Source organism: Myotis lucifugus, unplaced genomic scaffold (assembly GCF_000147115.1).
Source record: "Myotis lucifugus unplaced genomic scaffold, Myoluc2.0 scaffold_478, whole genome shotgun sequence".
Taxonomy (NCBI): Eukaryota; Metazoa; Chordata; class Mammalia; order Chiroptera; family Vespertilionidae; genus Myotis; species Myotis lucifugus.
Window position 1 is genome coordinate 534,243 of NW_005871526.1, and position 7,530 is coordinate 541,772.

The window sequence follows — 7,530 nt, forward strand, 5'->3', positions numbered from 1 at the left end:
GTAAGTTTAAATGTAAATTATACTTAGGAAGCAGATAAAACATGAATTAATACTCATTTTAGAAAGAGCTGGTTCCTTGTCCTGACCCAGAGTTCCCCTGGGGGCTGATCCTCAGTTGCCTATTAAAGGAAAGATCAGGGAGGAGGGGCACACGGGGGTGGGGGTGGACTCAGGGCAGGAGTGGGACACGGGGGGGAGGAGGTGGCCACCGGGGAGCAGGTGCCCAGACCAGACTTCGGAAGTGCCTGACCAACAGGGGAGGAGGCTGGCAAAAGGGAACCGTGGCTGTTTCCGCCCGGTTTCGAACCGGGGACCTTTCGCGTGTGAGGCGAACGTGATAACCACTACACTACGGAAACCTCCAACAGTGAAGCTGTTTGCAAAGCCCTTAACAGTCCTCGAGGGCGCGTCCCTGCCAGGTGCCACCCCCAGCAACCCACATCCCCACTGCCCGGAAACCGCAATCCTCTCTCTGCCCGCTGGGCTCTGGGCCCCGCGGTGCTGGCCAGCGGTGCCCCCGGAGCAGCCGGGCAGGGAGCGTAGTTCCCTGGCGCCCCGGCCGGGAAATGGTGCCAACGACAGGCAGCAGGAGACCTGGGGACTTGGCCAACACAGGGACTCCAGCTCATATTTGAAAAAATAAAAATACACCTTACATTTGCCAGCACTTGATTCAGGAGGCACTTGTCGAGGAAAAACTCAGTTTGCTCCTTCCTATGTCTTTCTTTCCTGGGAGTCTCGTCACTAACCGCACAAACACCCCCCACAGTTGACTGTAGGACACCAGCGGGTCACAGAGAAGTGCTGGGCGCGGGGAAGCCCCGCACACGGTGAAGGAGTGGCCGCTGTGTGCGGTGAGGGGTCTCTCAGGACCGAAACGCACAGGCGGAGGGAGAGGTCGTGTGGAGGTGTCCCTTTTCCGCACTTTCACATTTAGTTTCTAACACTGCAATGAAGGAAGTGTTAAAGGTGTTTTAAAATGTGTAAAGACAAAGAGACTGAGCTAAGTAAATCCGACAGCCGTTAACGTCGGGTTATACCTGGTCTTACAGGCACTGCGCCCTCTCATCCGAGGAAGCCGGAGAGAGTGCAGACCCACCCACCCCGGAGGCCCAGTGAGAGAGGGGGCCTGCAGGGGTGCAAGAAACCCCTGTGGATGGCGTTTAGGACCCCAAACACCTTGTTGAAAATGACAGCCGAGGTTAAATGACCTCATCTTCTCAATGGTGTGGAGTGAAATTATCTGGGGAGGCAGGGAATGGAGACAGTTTGGGGATGAAACAGGTGAGAAAGGCATTAGAAAATGAAGAAGAGGATGAGAGAATCACTAAGACAGCAGTGACCACTAACCTGCTGTTGGCTGGTGCAAATGCCCAGCGCACTGCAGTGGCCCCTGCTGACTGGCTGCTCCCACAGCTGGGGTCTGGCAGGAGCCTGGAGAATGTGGGTGTGGGCTGAATAAGCAAAGGAGAGGGAGTTGGGGGGGGGTGAGAACCCCAGGATGGTAGGTGACCTGCTTGAGCCCCTGTAGAACTCGAGAGGCATCAGAAACACCAGTGGCCTAAGCGCTCAGTGGGTAGAGAGTATACCAGGCTGAGCCGCTCTAACAGAAAATCCATAAATCAGCTTTAATAATGAGGGAAACTACCTCACATTCCAGGTAAATCTGGGTTTGATACAGGCCCCCAAATTATTTTGCTTCTCTTGGTCCTTCCTCAATGTGGACTCCATTCCTAAGCAGGCTATTCACTCCTGTTCTCAAAACACCACCAGCGGCTTGGCCCACAGGCTCCGATGCATCTCCTGCAGGAACAGGGCTTCTTCCTCCCAGAAAGCATTATTGAAGAGATAAAGGGGGCCGTGCTGCTTCGTTTACCAATTCAGGCCACTCCTGAAGTCAGCGGTGGGATTAATCCCGCTCAAAACCTATGGCTGACAAATTCTGAGCATCTCTAAGAAGAAAGAAGGAGGTAGAAATGCTGAAGTGGTACCTTCAAACGCACTAGACCAGGGGTGGGCAACCTTTTTGTGAGTGGGTGCCAAAACCAGCAAAATCTCTGACTCAAAATTCTTCTGCGTGCCAACCCTAATTTTTTGAGAACATGTTACGCCTACTTGATATCTCTTAAGGTGTACGTATGTGAAGAACCTTGAAGAAATAATAAAATTCATTCGAGCGACAAAAACACAGTATATGATGATGAAAAATACATTCATTTTTTAATGTATACATGTACACTGATAGTCCGACAGAAAACTTTATGGCTCCGTTCGATATTATCAGTGGGACTTTTGCTGCTGCATCACTGATGACAGAGATTTTACATCAGGTTTATATTTCGTGACCTTCAGAGATATGCACGAGCTACTGCTTTCATCTGTCAGGCTACTCCTATTAGAGACTTAACAAAATTCATCACTGAGAACAAAGATTCACAAGCATATGTGGATGAAACCAAAACGCTGGTCGGATCTAGGAAGGTAGGGAGAGTTAAGGCAGAGGCATAGAGATTGCTCTTCCCCTCTGTCGTCAATCCATGTCTATGGTCTTTAAGATAACTTGTTATGTAAAATTATTTCTTTATCTAAGATGCACCTACACTGAATTTATTTGAAAAATAAAAAAGTCGATATTAAGAAAAAAATTGTTTTTAGCTTTTTTTTCCCTTCTGGCCCCCACCCTTCAGGTTAAACCCAAGGATGGGAGCCTTGGAAGGGAAGAAGCAATTCGGGGCCCCAATGCGCCTTCTTTCTCCGGGGGGGGGCCGCTGGCAAGTACCCGCCAGCTCTCGCGCTCCACGGGGCGCCCCGCCCCCACCCCGGCCGGACAAAGCGCGCAGGCCGGGCTACAAGGCCAAGCAAGGTTACGTCATCTCGGAATCGTGTGCGCCGTGGTGGCCGCAAGCGCCCTGTTCCTAAGGGTGCGACCTACGGCCAGCCTGTCCGTCAGCGTTAACCAGCTGAAGTTTGCTCGAAGTCTTCAGTTCGTTGCCGAGGAGCGAGCTGGACGCCACTGTGGGGCTCTGAGTCCTGAATTCTTACTGGGTTGGTGAAGATTCCACGTACAAATTCCTTGAGGTTATTCTCATTGATCCATTCCATAAAGCTATCAGAAGAAATCCTGACACCCAGTGGATCACCAAACCAGCCCACAAGCACAGGGAGATGCCAGGGCTCACATCTGCGGGCCGCAAGAGCCGTGGCCTCCGGAAGGGCCACAAGTTCCACCACACTATTGGTGGTTCTCGCCGTGCAGCTTGGAGAAGGCGCCAATGCTCTCCAGCTCCACCGTTACCGCTAATATAAGTAATGTTTGTAAAATCCTTACCTAATAAACAATTTAGGACAGTCATGTCTGCTTAAAAGTGCTCTTTGATTTGTTAAAACTAGTCTGCAGATTGTCTTATGAATGCATTGTCACATTATAAAAGTGAAAGTGCAATAATGTTTGAAGACTATAAGTGATGGTGTGTCTCATTACTCATAAGATAGACGCTTTCTTGTCGAAACCGGTTTGGCTCGGTGGATAGAACGTCGGCCTGCGGACTGAGGGGTCCCGGCTTCGGTTCAGGTCAAGGGCATGTGCCTGGGTTGCGGGCACATCCCCAGTGGGAGATGTGCAGGAGGCAGCTGGTCAATGTTTCTCTCTCATCGATGTTTCTAGCTCTCTATCTCTCTCCCTTCCTCTCTGTAGAGAATCAATAAAATATATTTTTAAAAAAAGATAGACGCTTTTGTCTTGGCTTTATGTCAGTGATTTTCAACCGTTTTCATCTCATGGCACACATAAATTAATTATTAAAATTCTGCAGCACACCAAAAAGTAATGTTTTGCCAATCTGACCAAAAATAGGTATTTTGATCCATTCTTTTTTAACTTTACAATCTAAGCGGGCTAGAGGTTAGTGCCCCTGACTAGTCAGGTATTGCATGTTTTAAAAATTGTGTCCCACCAGTGTGCCGCAGTATACTGATTGAAAATCGCTGCTTTATCTTACTAGGGAGTTTCCTGTGTCAGTGTTTGGTATAGGTGTGACATTCTGTGAAGGAGTGCAAAACTAGCGAGTAGATTTGTTGGTGCATGTGATGAAACCTACAGCTTTATTAGGGTAATGCAGTGCTCTCTGCTTGTTTACTCTCAAGGGGCTGTTTTTTGGAGTTTGAATTTTGCTTGGAAATGTGAAAGATAACCTAATCTATTCTCATGGTCCTGTGCAGAAAAATGAAAGTTAAGTAGGGGGTTCACATTTTTTAGATTAACCCAATATAACTGCTGCTTCTGAAAGAAGAAAAGTTTAAAAGGATGCCACCATTTTTTAGGAGAATTGAATGATTCTGTTGAAAGAGGGTTCTCTCAAAATTAAACACTCTAGTTTACCTAAACAAAACTGGTTAGGTCTCTGTAGTACCATTCACTTTCACGTAAACATTAGAAGCCCTGATTCAATCCCATGTCTGAATTTCCTGCAAAGTAGTAATAGTAATGACATTGGTGTGTATTGAAACTGATGGAAATTGAACAAATGAGAAGGGGAATTAACTTTAAGGTGTGTTGTGTTATAACTACTATGAACCCGTTAGCCACGTTAAGGGGGAAAATGCGGTTGACTTTACTTAAGGGTACTTGTGCTTAGTTCGTTTAGTCTTATAAGTCATCTTGGGCCAACCCACTATATCCATTATTCCTATAATGTTACTGAGAATAGTCATGTATTGGTGTCAGTACAAGTTTAAGGTTTCCAGTCTAACCTGGGGCATTGTCTACAGTTATTTTTCTCATCCCTGCTCAAACTACCCTCAAAATCCTTACCATTCCACAAACTTTCCAGGCCTTCAATTGTGCTCACCTTAATGTTAAAGCATACCACACATTATGTTTGCCTCTTGTCTTAAAATAGACTAGGCTTCTGTTTCCCAGGGTGAATCTGAGCGTGTAGGAAATATAGAAGAGGAATTGGCTCCAATTTCCAATTCTGGGTTTGCTGACTTAATAGGTAGTTTGGTTCTAAAATCCTAATTGCTGGTTTCCTTTTTTAACCAATTTTTCTTATTTTCTTCATGGGTCTTAAAAGGCTTGGTTAAATGATTTCCAGAAAACATGTAGCAAACTCATAAAACCTCTTAAGACCTAAATTCCTTTCCACTCAAATCTCAAACCATCTGTTTTGTGTGTAGAGGTTGTTCAATTAAAGGAATAAATGTCTGTTAAACTAAAATAAATAAATAAATAAATAAATAAATAAATAAATAAATAAATTGTAAATGGAAGATTATAAGAGAGGGTTTCCCGTGCCAGCAAAAGTTACTGGCGTGCCATGTTTGGCACGCGTGCCAGAGGTTGCCCACTCCTGCACTAGACAGAAGGTAAGAGCAGTATCATGGAATGGGGGGAGGTGGGCACGCGCTCTGTGGGGCGCGTTGGGAATCAGAAGCGCGAGCCTTTGGCAGCTGAACTCCACCTGCCGCGCCTCTGCCGGGGGTGCGCAGGCCAAGTCTGCAGGGGCCGCAAGGGTGCAGCCGGAAACAGCTCCTTGGTCGGAAAGGGCTGCGATGGGTGGCGATCGTGGGCGACAGGGGTTTTATTTGGCAAGCCAAAAAATAGGATGGCTGCCAGGAGTGGAATTTGAACCCAGGCCTCCAGGAGAGACTGCGACCTGAACGCAGGCCTTAGACCGCTCAGCCATCCTGACCACAGGTTTAGCTGTATCAGCGCTCACGTGGCTGAGACCCATCGCGAACCCCTGTGCCTTCCCCGGCGTCGCTGGAGTCAGGCGGCGGTCGGGGTGCCCTATGGACGGGCCGCGTGGCCGATGGGAGCAGGGACAGCTGACTGGCCTAACTCGGCGGCCGTCCATCCTGGGCCCGGGGCGCGACGCCCGCCCACGTGCTTCTCCTTGCGGTCTCGCTGGCCTTTTCGGGCCTCTTCCCGGCGCAGCCCCCGCCTTGGAGGCCACGGGCAGCGCGCACTCGGTTTTCAGCGCCACCCGTGTCGTGGTTGGGTCGGGGACAGGCTCCGAGTCATCGCCAGGTCGCGTTGCCGGCTGCTTTGCTGGAGGACGCCATTGGTTTGACATGGGGGGGGGGGGGCCGCAGGCGGACCCCTGCACTGGGCAGGGCGTGGAGGGCAGTGCCGGCGCCGGTTGGCGGCCACAGATAGGGCCGTGTCCAGAGCCCCTGCAGCCGTCCTCGTTAGTATAGTGGTGAGTATCCCCGCCTGTCACGCGGGAGACCGGGGTTCGATTCCCCGACGGGGAGGTAGCACGTGCATTTTATTTTGGTCGCTGGCTCCGCCCTTGTCCTCGGTGCGAGTTCTGGGTGGGCGGTACGGCCTGGACCTTTTGCGAGGCTCCGGGGACCTGGTGCCCACTGTTCGCTGAGGGCTGGATCCTAGGAGCTGGGCCTGGAAAGGCCTGGGGATCCTGAGCTCTAGACGCTGGGGCGCGTCTGCGTGCGAGTGCGGGACACGAAGGCTCGTAGTGCTTTGAGGCAGGAAGAGAGCGGGGCATCTGGTGGTGAAGGACGACAGGAGGCTGAGCTTGGAGACCAGGGGCTGGCGCGGAGGGTGCCCTGGAGGCGCAGGCGCGGCTCCCCCGCCCTCCCTGCTGGTCGGGATTCGGTACTCTCACCTCCGCAGCCCGGGTTCGATTCCCGGTCAGGTCAGGGCAGCTTTTTCTTCTCTTCACGTCCGCGCACCCACTTTTAGCCAACGCTGGCTTCCTTCCCCCCGGAGCCCGGCGTTTCCCCTCCTCCGCCTCGGGAGCTGCCTCTCTCCTAAACCCGAGGGGCCCGCGCGCTCCCGCTCTGCAGCTGCTCGGGCGTCGGCGGGACCCTCCTGGCAGGGACAGGCCGCCCCTTCGGAAGGGAGTCCCGGGAGGGCAAGGCGTTGTCCGACCGCCTGCCAGAGACCGCGGCGCCTCACCCGGAGGCTCCCGCCAGCACGGCCGCCGGGCCTTTCCCGCGGCGAGCCGTTCGGACCCGCTGTTTCCATCGTGGGTGGCAATGGGCCCAGGGGGGCCGTGTGCGCCCGGCAGGGAGGTGTGAGCGCGGCGTCCGGAGAGCTGGCCCACGCTGCCGACTCCGACGCCAGGAGATGGGGGGGGCCGCCGCGCTCCAGCGCCGCGCTGCGGGAGGAGGTGGAGGCACAGGGGGCAGTGGAGTCCTAGCCACATCGTGTGCACCTCGCATCCCGAGCGCTCTCCATCCTCCCCCAACGCGGCAGGAACGTTAGGAAAGCACCTCCCGGTCCCCGCCCCCCCGCCTCCCCGCCCCCCACGCCTCCCACAGCGACCTGACTCCGACCGCGGTCCCACTCCGCGCCCACGCCCGGTTCGCCGAGCGAGGTCTCGTCCCCATCACCGTCTTTCCTGCCGGCGCCCCCGGCGCCCCGCGCGGTCTCTGTCCCGCCAGAACCCTCCTCGTTGTCGGCGCAGAGCCGACCTCTGTCCGCGCTGCTCCCCCGCGGCCAGGGGCGCATTCGCCAGCCGTTTGCACAGACCCTTGTCGCAGGACCGGGATCCCCGCGCCGCCCGG

At 53.1% G+C, this 7,530-nt stretch overlaps 2 non-coding genes and 1 pseudogene across 2 annotated transcripts; 2 read left to right on the forward strand and 1 right to left on the reverse strand.

Annotated features, from left to right (window-relative positions):
• Positions 1-286: 286 nt before the first annotated feature.
• TRNAV-CAC lies at positions 287-359 on the reverse strand. Its single transcript has one exon. It is a non-coding gene; the product is annotated as a tRNA-Val (tRNA).
• A 2,341-nt stretch (positions 360-2,700) lies between these two features.
• LOC106694464 lies at positions 2,701-3,365 on the forward strand (annotated as a pseudogene).
• Positions 3,366-6,183: 2,818 nt separating this feature from the next.
• On the forward strand, positions 6,184-6,255 carry TRNAD-GUC. Its single transcript has one exon. It is a non-coding gene; the product is annotated as a tRNA-Asp (tRNA).
• The last annotated feature ends 1,275 nt before the right edge of the window (positions 6,256-7,530 follow it).